Source organism: Eulemur rufifrons, chromosome 19 (genome assembly GCF_041146395.1).
Source record: "Eulemur rufifrons isolate Redbay chromosome 19, OSU_ERuf_1, whole genome shotgun sequence".
Taxonomy (NCBI): Eukaryota; Metazoa; Chordata; class Mammalia; order Primates; family Lemuridae; genus Eulemur; species Eulemur rufifrons.
Genome location: NC_091001.1, coordinates 39,645,977 through 39,664,384, shown reverse-complemented (window position 1 = coordinate 39,664,384; position 18,408 = coordinate 39,645,977).

Sequence of the window (18,408 nt, the reverse complement as noted above, 5' to 3'; positions counted from 1 at the left end):
AGACATCGCCAGAGAAAGGTGGCCTCTCTTCCTGCTTCCAGCGTGGAGTGTTTCAGGTTTGTTTTCTTCTTTTACATGATATGTAATAATTGTGCATAGTTCTGGGGTACATGTGATATTTTGATACGTGCACACAATGTCTAATGATCAAATCAGAATAATTAGAATATCCGTTACCTCAAACATTTATCCTTTCTTTGTATTGGGGATATTTCAAATCTTCTCCCTATTTTGAAATATACAATAAATTATTGGGTTTGGGGTTTTGGTTGATCTTTTTTTTTGAGACAGGGTCTTGCTCTATCACCCAGGCTGTAGTTCAGTGGATAGTGCAATCATAGTTAACTGTAACGTCAAACTCCTGGGCTCAGCAATCCTCCTATCTTAGCCTCCCCAGGTAGCTAGGACTACAGGCACATGCCACCATACCTAGCTAATTTTTTAAAAAAAAATTTTTGTAGAGATAGGGTCTTGCTCTTTTGGACTTGAAGCTGGACTTGAACTCCTGGCCTCAAACAATCCTCCTACCTTGGCCTCCCAAAGTGCTGGGATTACAGGCATGAGCCATAGCGCCTGGCCAATTATTGTTAACTATAGACACCTTACTATGCTATCAAACGCTAGACTTATTCCTTCTATCTAACAGTATGTTTGTGTCCATTAACCAATATCTCTGCATCCCCATCCCACCCCTCCTTCTCAGCCCCTGCTAGCCATCATCCTGCTCTCTACCTCTATGAGATCAACTTCTTAGTTCCCACATATGAGTGAGAACATCTGATATTTGTCTTTCTGTGCTTGACTTATCTCACCTAACATAATGACCCCCACTGTCTATGAAAGCTATGGCTTTACAAAATATATTTCTTAAATAATGAGACTCAAAAGTCAAAATCATTCTTTGATTCACAGGCTGCAGAATGGATGTTGTGTTATCAGACATGAAAACATTAATCTCCTTGTACCTCATCATCACAGTTCCTGAGTAACTAGGTACATTGTCAATGAGCAGTAATATTTGAAAAGAATCTTTTTTCTGAGTAGTAGATCCCAACAGTAGGCTTAAAATATTCAATAAACCATGCTGTCAACAGACGTGCTGTCATTCAGGCTTTGTTGTTCTACTTATAAAGCACAAGCAGAGTAGATTTATCATAATTCTTAAAGGCACTAGGATTTTCAAAATGGTAAATGAGCATTGGCTTCAACTTAAAGTCATCAGCTGCGTTAGCCACTAACAAGAGAGTCAGCCTGTCCTTTGACGCTTTGAAGCCAGGCACTGACTTCTCTCTAGCTAGGAAAGTCATAGGTGGTATCTTCTTCCCACTGAAGGTTGTTTCATCTATATGGAAAATCTATTGTTTAGTGCAGCCATCTTCCTCAATGATCTTAGCTAGACCTTCTGGATAACTTGCTGCAGTTTCTACATCAGCACTTGCTGTTTCACCCTGCACATTTATGTTATGGAGATGGCTTCTTTTCTTAAACCCCATGAATCAACCTCTGCTAGCTTCAAACTTTTATTCTGCAGTTTCCTCATCTCTCTCAGCCTTCATAGAATCAAAGAGAGTTAATTCCTTGCTCTGGATTAGGCTTCGGCTTAAGGGAATGTTGTATCTGTTTTGATCTTCCATCCAGACTGCTAAAACTTTCTCTATATCAGCAAGAAGACTGTTACTCTTTCTTGTCATTTGTATGCTCACTAGAGTAGCACTTTCAATTTCCTTCCAGAACTTTTCCTTTGCATTTAAAACATGGCTAACTATTTAGCACAAAATGTCTGGCTTTTGTCTTAACATGGGTTTTGACATGTCTTCCTCACTAAGCTTAATCATTTCTAACTTTTGATTTAAACTGAGAGACATTCTGCTCTTCCTTTCATTTGAACACTTAGAAGATATTGTAGGGTTATTAATTGGCCTAATTTCAACATTGGTGTGTCTCAGTGAATAGGAAGGTCTGAGGAGAAGGAGAGAGATGGCAGAATGGCCAGTTGGTAGAGCAGTCAGAACATACATGGATTTATCCATTAATATATATCCATCATATATAGGCACCATTCATTGCACCTCAAAAGTAACATCGAAGATTACTGAAAACAGATCATCACAACAGATATAATAATAATTAAAAGTTTTTGATATTGTGAGAATTACCAAAATGTGACACAAAAACCTAAAGTGAGAACATGCGATTGGAAAAATGTTGCCGATAGACTTGCTCAACACAGCATTGCTATAAACCTTCAATTTGTAATTAGGATACTCTCCGTGAAGTGCAATAAAGCAAAGTGCAATAAATTGAGGAATATCTATATATGAAAATGAAAAAGTCGACAAAGAGTCAAGACACCTTTGAAGAAGAAAAACATGAAAGGAAAACTTGCTCTACCAAATATTGAGACTTACTATGAAAATGCAATAATTAAAATAGCGTGGTATTGGCATAAGTATAGAGATGAACGGAACAGAATAGGGAATCTAAAACCAGACTCAGGCATATATGGACACGACAAACTTGGCACTGCAGAGAGTGGGTGAATCATAGTGTTTTAACTAAGTTGTGCTAGAGAAATTCGATATCCATTTGGAAAAAAAATAAAACTTGGCCGCTACCTCACTCCATATAAAAATCAATCTCACATAGGTTGAAATTTAAATGTGAAAGGCATACAATAAACAAAATAAAATTTAACAATAATAATGCTAAAGCTTCTAGAAGAAATATAGGAAAATATCTTTATGACTTCAGGGCAGGGGAATGTTTCTTACACAGGTATTAAACAGCACTAACCAAAGGAAAGATTGATAAACAGTTCTACCTGCAAACTAAGGACTTCTGTTTATCAAGAGATGCCTTTAAATAGTGAAAAATCAATGCATATTATGGATGATGATATTTGAAACTCATAAAACCAACCAACTTATAAGAACTTCTACAAATCCCAAACAAAAGATAGACAACTCAATAAACAAATGGGCCAAAGCCAAGGACGGGCATTTAACAAAAGAGGATATCCAGTGGTCCAGAAACATGAAGTGGGGCTCTATCTCGTTAGTAATCAGAAAAATGCAAATTCTAACTACAATGAAATAAATACCACTACACTGACAATAGCGAGTATAGGTGAGGATATGGAACACTGCTACCCTCACACATTACTGGGGGGAGTGTAAATTCCAATAATAAAACTGGAAAACTAGTTGATCCTGTCTTCCATGTTCTAAGACCCAGCAATTCCACTCCTTGGTGGAATTCCCAACAAAAATACCTGTACAAGGGCACCAAAAAACATTTACAGGAATATCCATAGCAGCATTATTCAAAGTAACCCCAAACTGGAAACAATCCAAGTACCCCACAGTTGCAAGTAAATACGTAGATTATGGTATGTGTATACAATGGAATATAAAACAACATCGAGAATGAATGAACTACTGCTTTGTGCAACAACATGGGTGAATTTCACAAACATAATATTAAATCAAAGAAGCCAGATACACACACACACACACACACACACACACACACAATGTGCTATTTAATTCCATCTACATAAAGTTCAGAGAATGGTCAAAACTAAATTATAGTGTTTAATGGTACATGTTTAAGTGGTAAAACTGCAAAGAGAGGCAAGGAAATTATTACCAAGACTTTCAGGGTAGTGATTACTTTAGGGAAAAGACAAAATAATAGTGATCAGGAGGGCACATGAGAAGGACTTCAGGGGTGTTGACAACATTCTAGTTTTTGACCCAGGTAGTGTTTACATGGAGGCTAAGTCTGTGATAATTCATCAAGCTCTATATTTTTTGTAGATGTCTGTAATATTTCATTTTTTAAAGGCCTGAAAGAACTAATGATTTCCAGGCAGCATTGAGGACCCAGTAAAAGGTAGACAGCATTAAATTTTAGTAAATCCTGGCAAGTATATTTAATGACTGCTCTTGCAGTGTGCAGGAGCCTGGGAGGGTGCGAAGGGAAGGAGGATGTGGCAGTGACCCAGGGTGGGGACTGGTCTGTGAGCACATTGCAACGCTGGAGCTTGGGGGACTGCACACATCTGACGCTGCAGACTTTGAGGCAGACATTCAGGCAGACACAGCAGAGTCAAATGCCCTAGGAGAACAGAAGAGAGCCTAAAGACCAAAGATCACAGGAGGGTGAAGAGGGAGTTCATAGATGTGAGAGTCTGGAATAAGTAAAATGTATTAAACACATAAGGGGAGCTTCAGTGAACACTTGGGTAAAATGTAATGTATTAATGCTACCGCAGAAACAAGGATCTTTTAGACTGGTATTCATTCATTCATGAAAGTTCTTATTAAGCATCAGAAACTATTCTAGGTGCAGTAGAGAGGGCAAGCAGGTACAAGACACAGTTCTTCTCTTTCATTTTAACCACAGTAAAACATACCCTTATGAAGATTTAAATAAGCCAAAGGATAAAGTTGAAACTCCACCCTAATCTGTCCCTTTGTGGGTGGCATTGCCCCATGGGTCTCTGCTCTTCTCCAAAGCAGTTCATTTTCACTGATTCTGTGACCATATGGTAGGCACAGTTCTGTGCATTTTGTATCTATTCATTCTCAAAACAACCTAAGGAGATAGGTAGTGTTAATATCCACACTGTCCAGGTGAGGATACTGAGGCCCAGAGAGGTTAATTAATTTGTTCATGGTCACACAGCTTGTAAGATCTGGGGCCAGGATTCCCGGGGGTCTGGCTCCAGTGCATGTTCCCTTAATAATCCAATTGGGCCATAGCCACTTGTGCTCCATCCTCTGACAGGTCCAAGCCCTTTAATCTCTCTATGGCTTTGGGGAAGCTCTTTGTGGGCTTCTTCTTCCTCACACCAGCTTGAAGGCTGCCTTCTCTGTGCAACTTTCCGTGCCGCCTCCTTGGGGTGTCTCCCCCTTTCTCCACACCTTCATCTTTCCTGAGCCTCCTCTTACATGCCCCTGGATGCCCTCGAGGGCAGGAACTTGGACTTATGTGTCCCTATATCTTCTCCAGAATCTGTCACATATGGGATCACAGACAGTGTGGAATGGTATCCAAAAGAGGATGTAAATCCCAAGTAAGTGGTGTCAGTACGAAGGGTCACCAAAGGTAGAAGAAGTAGAGGCCCTGTAATCTGAGGTAGCCCAGGAAAGGCTTCCAGAAGGGGCAGCTCTTGGTTAGACCATAAGGGACGAGCAAAATGTGCATAGCTGAAGAAGACCAGGAGGGTGGCCAAGGTGGGGAAAAGGATGTGCGCAGGCCTGGACTCTTCCTTCATTAAACCAAACCCTTCGGGGCAGAGCTTCAGGGAAAGCAACCAGCGAGCAGGGGCAAGAACATCGAACTCCCAATACAGACCCATCCCAGGAACCCTCAGAAAACATGAAAACTGCTAAATAGAAGAAACCTGGGGGAAAAAAAACATTCCAATTTAACCAAAGTGAGATTTTCAAAATAGATTTTATTGGATAATATGGTACATAATTAACTGCAGGGCTGGAACTACTCTGAATTAGGTCCTGTTTTAAATAAATCAATACTGGTGGGGGGGGGTTACTGCAATTTCTTCACAACCAGGCTGTGTGAATTGTTGCCATGGGTCAGGTTCCAGCAGGAGATCCCAGCGGTGCCCATGAGACGCTCACCAAAGCCAAGAGCAAGCTTCTCCCCCAGCCTCACGCAGTGGTGATACAAATAGTCCCACCACATGCAGGATCCAGCGAAGAAAGGGGGCCCTGGCCACACTAAAGGGGCATATCTTCAGGTGGACATGGGTTGACCTCCATGTGGTCCCTTTTGGGGCAGGGATGGGGGAAGCTGGAGAACATATGCCACTCGTTTGGGGTTGCTAATTGGATGTCTCTGCAAGACAGACTGAATGGACTAGGGGAGTTGAGTCTACACTATCTAGATTATACGGTTTGTCCTGTTTAGTCTTTGCTCATATTATTACTTTTCTTCTAGGTGATTTTCAACATACGAATGCAGGTTGAGCATGCTCTGAAATCCCAAATGCTTCAGAATCTGAGACTTCTTGAGCACCAACATGATACTCAAAGGAAATGCTCCTTGGAGGATTTTGGATTTCAGATTTCTGGATTAGGGATGCTCAACCTGTATAGAAATATTATTTTCAACTGGTGCCTAAATGGGAAAAACTCTCCACTTTTCCTCAGAAGACCTCAGACCCATCATAACTTCCTCGGGGTGTATGAGAGAAGCCCCGTCCCCCCACCTCTGTTCTCTCAGCAACCCTCACTAAGAGAGACTCCAATACAGGGAGCAAGGTCTTTATAAGATGAGAAAATCTTTCCTTTTGCCTTAGATTCTTCACAAACTCAAAAAAAAAAAAAAAAAAAAAAAAAAAAAAAAAATTCTTTGGAGCTTTTCCATTTACAAATTACCTTACTGACCTTGATCTCATTTAAACTCATTTTTGCAAATGAGAAAACCTTGTTCTGCGAGTTTTATTGATTTGCCTAAGATGGCGAAGTTACAAAGCAGTGGAGCCAGGTCCAAGTCTAGGACTGCAGTGCCCAACTCTGTCCTGGCCATTTTAAGGCCATTTTAAGGCCCTCGCAGGCCCCAGGCCCCAACCCACTTCATAGCAAACACATTACAGCATATTTACATTCCACAGAGCATATACATTTTTGCTGTATAATTTTACTTCAATTTGGAGTTTTGTTATAACATTTTTTTCTCATGATTCAAACTGTGCTATATTTTTTATGTAACCATATAAGGCTTGAGTTGAGTGGCAGCTGACTCACTGAGATCACATTACATTTTGCAGACTCTTAATTAAATATTTATTTCCATTTTAATGTTTTATTTTCATGTTTAGAAGCCAAAATTTTTTTTTCCAGGTCTGAAATATTGTCATGGGTCCTTGAAAGGTCACAAGGCCCAAACGCTGAGCCAAGAATGCCTAATGGCTGAAAGATCCCTGTTCTGGCTGCAGCACCGCTGCGCCCCAGGCACAGGGGAGTGACGTGAGCAATGCTTTAGAGGCTGGAATTACAGAAGGCAGGTAGAGGTGGCTGTCACTGACCCCACTGGCCAGAGCAGAAAGAGCAAGTTCCGGTAAGTCTCCGGCCTCCTGACAGCAAGGTTCACCTTCATGGATCTTCTCTAGGACAGTTTGTTGTCTGCATTCTGAAACACGCTGGGCCCTTAGATGCTAAACCATGATATTAATCCATGCGGTTAAGTCAGTATCCAGGAAAACATCAATCATACCCAGAGGAAGAGTTTCACTCTGGATGTTAGTAGACCTCTCCCTACTGCAAACCTCACGGGCTGGTATTTGGGATTCAGGGATGCTGCAGTTTACACCCAGACACAAGCGGGCCCTGACTGAGCTCATCACCAAAATCTCTGACACCAGAGAGAGCTGGGATTGGAGGGGAACTCAGGCCGAGCAGAAGGGAGCCCCTCCTTCTGTTGCCATGGGGACAGAATTAAGACTGTCCACCAAGCCACGATAAACGCTGTTTTTTATTGAACCTCCCACTATATGCAACACATAATATATGCAACACATTCCCAATAATTCTGCCTAAGTTGAGTTTTAGTAAAGTGCATTTTAAATGTACAGGCCAGGGAAACCTAACTACTTAAAGGTATGTATGCTACTTCAAATCCTTTGGGGGAAAAAAGAAAGAAAGAAATCTTTAATAGTGTAAGCAGTCATTGCTTAGATTCTCTTTGGATGTCCACATTTTTATGTTCTGTGGAGTTTTATTAAATTAGGAAACATTATCACAGCATTTGCTAAAACATACTGCATCGGGCCTTGGAATTCAGAAAGAAAAGCGAGCTGTTGTTTATGTCATGCCACTTTTCTTCCGTAATTGAGACAAATTTGAAGATATGGAGAAACCTGGGGAGTTGGGTGAAGCTCTGCCCTCATCTATTCCTTTAGTTGCTATGGAGAATAACAGTTTTAAAGGCATCTTTAAATGAAGTCAGCCCTAAGCTAAAACCTCTCTTCTCGAGTGAGAAAGAACTCTCAGGCGGGAGGAGGAACAGTCTCTTTGCTGCTCTAAACAGCAAATAATCCAAGGAGGACACAACCGAATCTCGAACCTCGGGCCTATTTAGGAGAGAATTCACACAGGAGACGGCGACAGTTCTGGGGCAGTGCCCCCTTCAGAACTTTCAGGGGCCTCCCTCTCACACTCAGGATCCCATTTCTGATCCTCAGAGCTACAGGCTTCTGAGAGTTGGTTCTCCCTTCAAGTTCATCAGATTTCATTGACCAAGTCGGTCCTGGAACACCCACGAGCAGGGGTTCACTGTCTGTCCACCTTTCCCATTCCTGCAAATGACTTCCTTTTGCCCATCTGTCCAACTTCTCCCTCGCCCCTGCAAATTCCTCCTCATCTCTCATCTTTCAGGGGGTCTCCTTCACTCTGTTTACCTTAAGGAAGGAGGAAACCAGTTATTAACAATAATATAATAATAGCAGACATTTCTTATGCACCTCTGAAGCACTTCACATGGATTACCTCATTTTACCTTCCAGCAACCTTAAGATAGGTCCCATTTCTACCCCATTTTACAAAGGAGGAAAATGTCTTAGGAAGCTCAAATAATTTGGTCACGTGGTTGGCAAGTGGCAGAGACGGAGTCCAGCCCAGACTGTTCAACTCCTAAGCTGCCACCCATACTGTCTCTCCATCTAATCGTTCATTCATTTATCCACCCAGCATTTACTCAGTCCTCACTCTATGCCAGACACTGTTCAGGGCATATTGCATCAAGGCAAATGAGTTTTCCACCCTCATTATGATTCTTTGATTCTCATAAGGAGAGGTGGGCAAGGAATGGACAAATAAATTAAATGACTTCTCTGGCTGCAGATGACATGACCTTATGTATAGAAAACCCCAAAGACCCCACCAAAGAACTGTTAGAACCAATAAGCAAATTCAGTAAAGTTAAAGGATACAAAATCAAAACACAAAAATCAGCAGTGTGTCTATATGTTAAGAGTGAGCTATCTCAAAAAGAAATCAAGAAAACAATTCCATTTACAATAGCTACAAAAAAAAAAAAAATAAATAAGATACCTAGGAGTAAACTTAACCAAGGAAGTAAAAGATCTCTACACTAAAAACCATAAAACATTGATAAAAAAATTAAAGACACAAATAAATGGAAAGATATTCTGTACTCATGGATTCAATATTGTTAAAGTGGCCAAAGTATCCAAAGTGATCTACAGATTTAATGCAATCCCTATCAAAAATACCAATGACATTCTTCATAAAAATAGAAAAAAAAAAAAAGTCCTAAAATGCCTATGGAACTACAAAAGACCCCACATAGCCAAAACAATCCTGAGCAAAAAGAACAAAGTTGGAAGCACCACACTACGTGACTTCAAAATATACTACAAAGCTATAGTAACCAAGACGGTACTGGCATAAAAACAGACACATAGATCAATGGAGAGAATAGAGAGTCCAGATATAAATCCAGGCACCTACAGCCAACTTAGTTTTGAAAAGGTGACAAAAACACACATTTGGGGGGGAAAAGTCTCTTCAATAAACAGTGCTGGGAAAACTGGATATCCACATGCAGAAAAATGAGAGTAGACTCCCACCTCTCACCATATGCAAAAGTCAACTCAAAATGGATTGAAAGCTTAAAAGTGAAACCTGAAACTACAAAACTACTAGAAGGAGACATGCAGAACATTTTGACTTTGGGCTGGGCAAAAAATTTTAAAATAAGACCTCAAAAGCACAGGTAACACATGCAAAAATGGACAAATAGGATTATATCAAACTAAAAACCTTTTGCACAGCAAAGGAAACAACTAAAAGAGTGCAAATATTTTCTCCCATTCTGTAGGGAGAAAATATTTGCAAACTTACATCTGACAAGGGATTAATATGTAGAGTATATAAAGAACTTAAGCAATTCAACAGCAAAAAAACCCCCAAATAACCTGATTAAAAAATGAGCAACAGACCTTAATCGACATTTCTCAAAAGAAGACATACAAATGGCCGATAGGTATAGGAAAAAAATGCCCAACATCATCAGGGAAATTCAAACAAAACCCACAATGAAATACAACCTCACTCCAGTTAGAATGGCTATTACCAAAAAGACAAAGGCAGACAAATATTGGCGAGGATGTGGAGAAAAGGGAACACTTACATGCTGTTGGTAGGACTGTGGATTAGCACAGCCATTATGGAAACCAGTATGGAAGTTCTTTAAAAATTTAAAAACAAAACTACCGTACAATAATTTCTGAGGGTGATAGGAGCTATGGAGAAAATATTTCAAAGAATGGGACAGAACAGTAGTCCTCAAACTTGAGTGTGTATACGATCACCTGGGGGGCTTGCTGAGTCACACATGGCTGGGCCCCACTCCCACAGTCCTGGGTCCAGCAGGTCTGGAGTCGGTCCTGGGAATTTGTATCTTGAACAAGCTCCCAGATGAGGCTGATGCTGCTGGCTTGGGGACCACACTTCAGAATCCCTGGGATAGAGACAGCTGGGGTTCGAGTAGGGAATGTGGAAAGCCCCTCTACGGATGTGTGGCATTTGAGCTGAGACCTGAGTGTTGAAAATGAATGAGCCACTGGAAGATATGAGGAAAAAAGATTCCAAGAAGAGGAACTGAAAGTGCCAAGTCCCCAAGGGGGTAATGAGCTCCTGGCAGTGGAAGGACAGAACAATTAGGCTGGGTACTGAATGAGGGAAAGAAGTGAGAAAGACAGGCAAGGGCCAGCTTAGACCCGACACAGTTCGGTTCTTTCTTCTCCTGTTCCTCTGGGCTGTGTTGTTTTAACATGAAAATTGGAATGTCTTTAACCAACTCAGTAGTGGCAGTAGGTTGACTTAAAAAATAAAGATCCATTGTAAGATTACTTTAAATGGGCACTTCCTCTGGCGCATTTAAAATATTTCAGTTGCCCTTCATTCTAATCCAATTTCCAATTGCAGTTTTTCAAGTAAAAATAATCTATTGTGTTATACACAATGAATGTTGGTGTTGTATATCATTTAATTACATACGTATGTATGTTTTAATCTGGGCCATTTTCCAAATCTGAAAGTTGTTTCAAAAGATCAAAGACAAGATCTGTTTCATTTTTTTGCTCATTGTTCCACCCTAGTGATTTCCAAATATAAATGTGCCTAGAACTGAACTCACTCAGCAGACTCCTCGGAGGGACCTTTATTAAGGAGGAGTGGTCCAGGTGAAACTCTGATCTTGCCAGAGCCCCACATCACCCCGGGCTCCTGAGACGCTCGAGTGCTAAGCTGGGAAAGGATGAGGTCTAGCTTGCCTTGGGTTCTCAGTCCAGGTGAGCCTGGTCTGTTAGAAGAATTGGTTCGTCTCTTTCGCTCAGCAAACTTGCCTGGGGCCGCCTCTGCAGCAAGGTGTTCACCATCTTCCTTTTTTCATGTTCTACATCTGTGGTCCCCAAACCCCGGGCCAAGGACCGGTACCAGTCCCTGGCCTGTTAGGAACCGGGCCACACAGCAGGAGGTGAGTGGCAGGAGAGCGAGGGAGTGAAACTTCATCTGTATTTACAGCCACTCCCCATCGCTTGCGTCACTGCCCGAGCTCTGCCTCCTGTCCTATCAGCTGCGGCATTAGATTCTCACAGGAGCACGAGCCCTACTGTAGACTGTGCATGGGAAGAATCTAGGTTGTGCGCTCCTTGTGAGAATCTAATGCCTGATGATCTGAGGTGGAGCTGAGGTGGTGATGCTAGCGGTGGGGAGCGGCTACAAATACAGATTATCATTAGCAGAGAGGTTTCACTGCACAATAAATGTAATGTGCTTGAATCATCCTGAAACCATCTCCCCACCACCGCCGTCTGTGGAAAAATTGTCTTTCATGAAACCTGTTCCTGGTGCCAAAAAGGTTGGGGATCATTGTTCTAAATGATTGCTAAAGAGACCCTGTTTATTTCATTCCTAAGAGAGATTCAGGCTATCAAACATTCTGAATTTCCTAAACATTTCACAATTGATAGTTGCCTAGAGCATCCAGAAATTTATTGTTGGTGTTATTGGGCTGAATTGTGTTCCTCCAAAATTCGTATGTTGAAGTTGTAGCTCACAGTGAATGCGTTTGGAGAGAGGGTCTTTGATTAGGTAATCAAGGTTGAATGAGGCCACTCGGGTGGGCTCTAATCCAGTACGACTGGCATCCTTCTAAGAAGAGATTAGGACACAGACACACAGAGGGAAGACCGTGTGAAGACACAGAGAGATGGTGGCCATCTACAAACCAAGGAGAGAGGCCTCAGAAGAAAGTAACCCTGCCCACACTTTGATCTGGGACTTCCAGCTTCCAGGACTGCAAGAAAATAAATTTCCGTTGTTTAAACTACCTAGTCCGTAGTGCTTTGTAATGGCAACCCTTCTACACTAAGGCACTGAGTGTATCTTAGATTCTTATAGAAATTTTGTTATACTTTTCACTCCATAATTTTAAAAAAAGCTTTCCTTTTTGTAGGGTGAAAATTAAGAGCATCAGGTCTCTCCTCTGAGCATATCTTGCAGGTGTCAGTTCCTGAGAAAACCCATGGGCCAGAGCAAGAGGAATGAGACAGAACTCCTGGCCTCCTCTCCTTGAGACCACTGGCTTCTCCTGCCTCCTGCTGCAACTTTTGAAGCCTAAAACAGCTCTGTTCCTGGACTTCTGTTTTCCTGACAGGGGATTTCTGGGTTGTTGCTTCTGCTTCATATTTCACATTTGGTTGAAATACATGCTGACACAGATGAGTCCACTTAGGTAGCTTGAAAGAAAAATGCAGATCCTTCCCCTGTCTCTGAGGTCCAAGAACTGCTCAGAACGAATAGCCTTCTCTGTCCCAACAATGGCAAAGCCTCCAGAGCACAGACGGAACACACACCACGCCCCTTGAGTCCTGTTGGGGGAACTTCCTATTTGGATAAATCAGGGTAACTTTGGTTGCAGATGACAGAAAACCAACTCAAACTAGCTTCAAAAGAAAAAAAAAAGGAAGATGTGGAATAGGCCTATATAAGTGGGTTGTTCACAGCATGATGGTTTCAGGGACGGTTTGATCCTGTTTCACCTTATGTCATTGGGAATATGTTTTTCCCTTTCTAACTTGAGACTCTTCTTCCCTAGTGTGTTGGCAAAGGTCACGGATTTATCATTTACAGAGATACTGATCCCAAAGGAAGAAGCATGTCTCTCTTCTCAGAGTTACAGTAAAATCCTATGGGAGAAACTTGAGTGGTCCAGCCAGAGTTGCCTACCAATTTCTAAACCAGTCATTTTAGCCACATGCCCCCACTCTGGGACTGGAAAGTGGGGGGATGGGTGTTGGCCCCATCCTAGTCACTGAGAACGAGGAGAGTTGGCTCCTCAGAGAGGTGCCACGAAGAAAAAAAGTGAGCATGTGAAAACTTTATCCACGACGGCACTAGGCAGGCTTACAGAAAGTGCTCGGCAGTGGCCAGTTCACAGAAAGTGCTTAAATGACAATTTGATAAAAAGGGGAAAAGTGCTATTCCAAAAATCTGAAAGGCTGCCATCTGGAAGAGAGAGTGGAATGGAAAGAGGATGAACTTGAAATCACATGTAGAAGTTACAGGAGAGGCAGAATTCAGTTCAACGGGAGGAAAGCCTTCTAGAACCGAGGACAAAAAAGAGGGTTGCTTCCTGACATGGTAAGCGCCCCTTCCTTAGAAGACTCCTGGAAGGGACAAAGACCACCCACTAGCAATGCAGAAAAGGGAGGTTCCGGCTCAGATGAGTTGGGGGCCAGACGGATCCCAAAGACCTCTTCCCTCCTCCACGTCTGATGATTCCTAACCAAGCTGCTCCTGAATTAGAAAACACTGAAGCAGCAAAGAAGGTGCAAACCAGTGGGGAGCACCTTAGGCAGCATGGAGGGACTTTGGGGTTTTTAAAAACTTTTTTATGTTAACATTTCCTGAGGTCTGACTGTGTGCCAGGCCCTGGCTGTGTGCTTACATTCCTTGCCCAATTTAATCCTCACGGCGAGGCTGGGGGCCATGGCTCATGCCTGTAATCCTAGCACTTGGGGAGGCCTAGGCAGGAGGATTGCTTGAGCTCAGGCATTCAAGACCAACCTAAACAAGAGTGAGACCCTGCCTCTACTAAAAATAGAAAATAATTCCAGGCATTGTGGTGCACACCTGTAGTCCCAGCTTCTGGGGAGGCTGAGGCAGGAGGGTGCTTGAGCCCAGAGTTTGAGGTTGCAGTGAGCTATGATGACACCACTGCACTCTACCCAGGGTGACAGAGTGAGACTCTGTCTCCACCAAAAAAAAGGAAACTGAAACCTCACAGCAAGTCTTGAAATAAAGCTTTGGTGACCCCACTTCATGGGTAAGGAACAGGGGTGCAGAGAGGTTGAGTGGTTTGTCCCAAATGACACGGTAGGTAGCACAGCTGGGACTTGAAAGCGGGCCAGCTGCAGCTGAAGTCCCAGCTCTTCGCCCCTCAGCTCTCAGGGCACGGCAGGCCTGCTTCCTCCCTCTGCTCACCTACCCCCTCCCGCCCTGCCTGGATCAAGGTCGACTTGATCCAGATGGCAGCAGGCGGGTCTAATGAGATGTGAAGGGTTTTCCTCACGGGAGCCAAGAGTGGCTGGGAGAGAATCCCAGATTCATGTCCCCCCACTTGAGATGTCAAGAGCAAGCATCGTGGCCATGCATAAGAAACAACAATGACAAAGCCAGTGTTAGCACTGTGCCCTTTCCAAGGCCAGCTGTCCAGTTGCTTAGGTTGGAAGGACCTCACACCCCTGAGCCTAGCATGGGCCCCACCTGCCACCCCCCACAGAACCCTATGTACGCCATCCTTGGCATCCACACAGCCAAAACCGCCACAGGCCCGCCTCCCACAGACACTGCTGCTGCCTCCTCTCACACTGGTGCGGAGCATCTGCCAAGCTGCTGAGACTTACTTAGGGATTTATACTTCCCTTTCTAAGAGAAGGCAAATCTTGAAATAAGACATAGACAGACAACATGCAGGCCTCCTGACGTTTGGGCCCAAATGCACATGGTTTGTTGGAACGAGTTAAAAAGAGCAGCCACGTCTGTCCAGACAGAGCCAACCTCGCTCCCTGCTGCGGGATGAGGGTCCGTTACTCATTCCTGCTTCTTTTCCCCTCCGTGTCTGATGCTAGTAATCCGATTTCCAGCGTGGTCATGGCTCTAGAAGTCTCACTGAGGCATGCAGTGAGCTGAGCACTTGGTTTTTGTTTCTCTCTTTAGCAGAAAAGTCTGCTGTCCACGATGGACACTTTGACAGCCATCTTATCAAATGCTTCCTTCTGAAATTGACAGGAGAGCTTGGCGAAGGCTGAGGACATGGGCTTTTTAAGGTAAGCACGTGATGGCTTTGACAGGAGTGCCTTTTGAGAGGTTAACATCGCACCAAAGAGAGAGATAGTTTATTTTAAAGGTAAGTCTTAACTCAGCCCCAGAAGCCTGGAGACCTGAACGCAATGAACGGCAGGCCGAGCCGGGCTCCTGCAGGAGCCATTTGAAACTCCCCTCCTGCAAATGCCAGCTGCGTCCCAGCAGCCTTCAAGGTCGGGTTCTGAACAGAAAATATCTTAAAGACTTGCACGAGATTACTGTGACTTTGAGTGGTGTTGGGGGAAATTTTACAGGCACATTATCAGAACATATCAATTAAATATAATACATCAATACGAGACTTAAAATAAAATTCAAAGTCCTTGTGGGTAACAACTATAGCGATGACTCATCCTGTATGTCTTGAACTAAAGTTATAGTTCAGTAAAACTGTATATTTTAAAACCACAAAATGGAAGGTTTGATTTTTCATTCAGTCACCTGAAAAGTACTACAGCACTCTCCAGGAATAATGAAATTGCATTTCGGAGACCGGACGTGAGAGTGCTAGAGCCGTGCTCGGAGAGTGTACGGGTTTTCGTGACGCTTTCCGATTTGTTCTGCACTCAGAGCTGCTGCCAATAAGCCACTCCTAGAGGACACTGAAAGGTCCTTTTCTGTTTTGAAAAGAAATAACATGCTTCATCAAAAATTATTACAAATTTTGGAAGGAGAGTTTCCCGCAAGATCTTCATCCCTTTTTCTCCAGCAAAAATTGCACTTCTATAATTCAAAATCTAGTCACCAGAACTTAAGCTAGACCTTGTGCCAGCAATCAGGCAAATAGATATAATGCTCTTTTGCCTTACTAAGGTTAGTTCAATTAAAGAATAAAACCGTCATGTGACATTCACAGGATACTTAACAGTGTAATTAAAGTGTGATTCCTAAGTGAGTCTAATATTTCAGTTTGTTTTTTTTTTTAAACAACAAAGACAAGTCCTAGGTGGCTACCTGTTATTTCCTCAGGGATCACATTGTCTTCGAAGAAATGACTGTGCATCTTCATAGGTCGAATATAGCTAAGAAATGGAGACGTCAGAACTCTCCTAGACAAAGCCAGCTCCACGAGTTTTGTCCCATTTTTAATTTTCACTGAAAATAATATACATACAGAAAAATGCACAAAGCACAGGTGTCCAGCTGAACAAATTTTCACAAACCGAATGAATGTACCTCTTTGACCAGGACACAAGCAGCACCCCAGGAGCCCCCTCATTCTCCCTTTCAGTGACTCCTCCCCCCACAAAGTAACCCATATCCTAATTCTAACACAGTAGATTGGTTTTGCCTGGTTTTGTACTTTATATAAATGGAATGATACAGTCTGTTCCCTTTTGTGTCTGACTTCTTTCCCATAATGTAATGCCTGCAAGATTCATCCTTACTGCTGCCTATAGTTATAGACGGTGCCTTCTCTTTGTTGGCTGGTATTCCATTGTGTGAATACACCACAATTTATTTATCCATTCTGTGGCTGATGGACATTTGGGTGGTTTCCAATGTGGGCTGTTATAAACAGCCAGCTGCATGCGTGTGTCACATTGGTTACAGTGTGCGGGTGCCTGTGACTGCTCCTAATTTGCGTGAACACTTCACGGAGCTGTTTGGAGCAGCACCAGCTCTTTAGGCCTGGGCGGCATTGTCAGTGTCGCCCTTCTGCCGGCAGATGCAGATCTTAGACGGGAAAGGCCACAGTTCCCCACCTGGGAAAACTGACTCTTGTTTTCATGAAAAAAGTTTTTTAAAAAGATCGGCAACTGAGAACAGAAGTAAGTATTGTTTGCATTATCTGAGAGATGCGAGCAGCTGGCCGCAGGGAATTTGGATCGGAAATAATAAGGTAACTTATCTTACTGAAATAGGATATAGCCTAACAGTTCTTGTACAAGGACTAGGGCATGACCAGGGAAGTAGAAAATAGTAGAAGCTGAGAGGTAAAATGTTGCCAAGAAAACTTAACTAAACCATCTCATCTCTGTAGGTTATACGTTTAAAACAAAGACAAAGAGCCAAGATTGTTCATAAACAAAATCACTAGCGTAGCTCTTCCCTGAGAAAGCAGGTCTTGCATCTCAGCCCTGGGCCTCCTGGGGATGCCACCCAAGCTTTCCGGAAAGTTCTGCTTCTCCTCTGTGAAAAGGGGTGATTACTGAATGCTTGCAGGGCCGCCAGGGGCAACGAGGGAGGTGAAAGTAAGTACCAGGACGCTGAATGGATGCTGACCAAATGCTGTGTTCCCTCTCAGCCCCAAGTGCTGTGGTTTAGACAGGAAATATGTAATGTGTAAGTGAGACCTCATGTGCTCAGGTGGGCTAGAATGCGGTGAATCGGAGGGAAGTCAGAAGATGGACAAATCCAAAAGAGAAATGAGAAGACTGCATGGGTGCCAGCCTAGGGCAGAAGAGTGAGTGGGGAAGAGGACAGCGAGGTCTCAAGGGACGCATGCTGGCCAGGGCCAAGGTTGAGGGCAGGCACTGCCCTTGTGCACAGAGCTGTCCAACTTTCATCCTATCTGGCTTCACTCTATGAATATCAGACTCTGGTTACCAAGAGAAAAATCTCTACAGTTATCTGCATCTTGGAATATTCTCACCTGTCCAGACAAACCCATCTTCTGAGTCACTGGACCACATGGCTGGGTTAACAAAGTGGGGCCTGAGGTCTCAGGATGTGGGGTGCCTACAGGTTGCTCCTTCCCAGAACTTCTCCTCCATGTGGACCCCAAGTTGGTGGCTCCAAAACAGCCCTTAATGTCTCCTGTGACTGGCGAGGACAAGTTTGGATTTGAAGGCAAAAGACAATAATATCTCTGGGAATAAATGGCAGGCAACACAATGATGCTTTGAGGTCCAGGGTCCCACTGTGCTGTGGGTCTCCGCAGGACGGGAGACTCCTCACCCAGCTCACTGGCAGGATGGCAGCTAAGACCCCATACGAGGCTGCGGGAAACAGCGAAAGAGCAAGTGCTCTGGAGTCAGGCAGA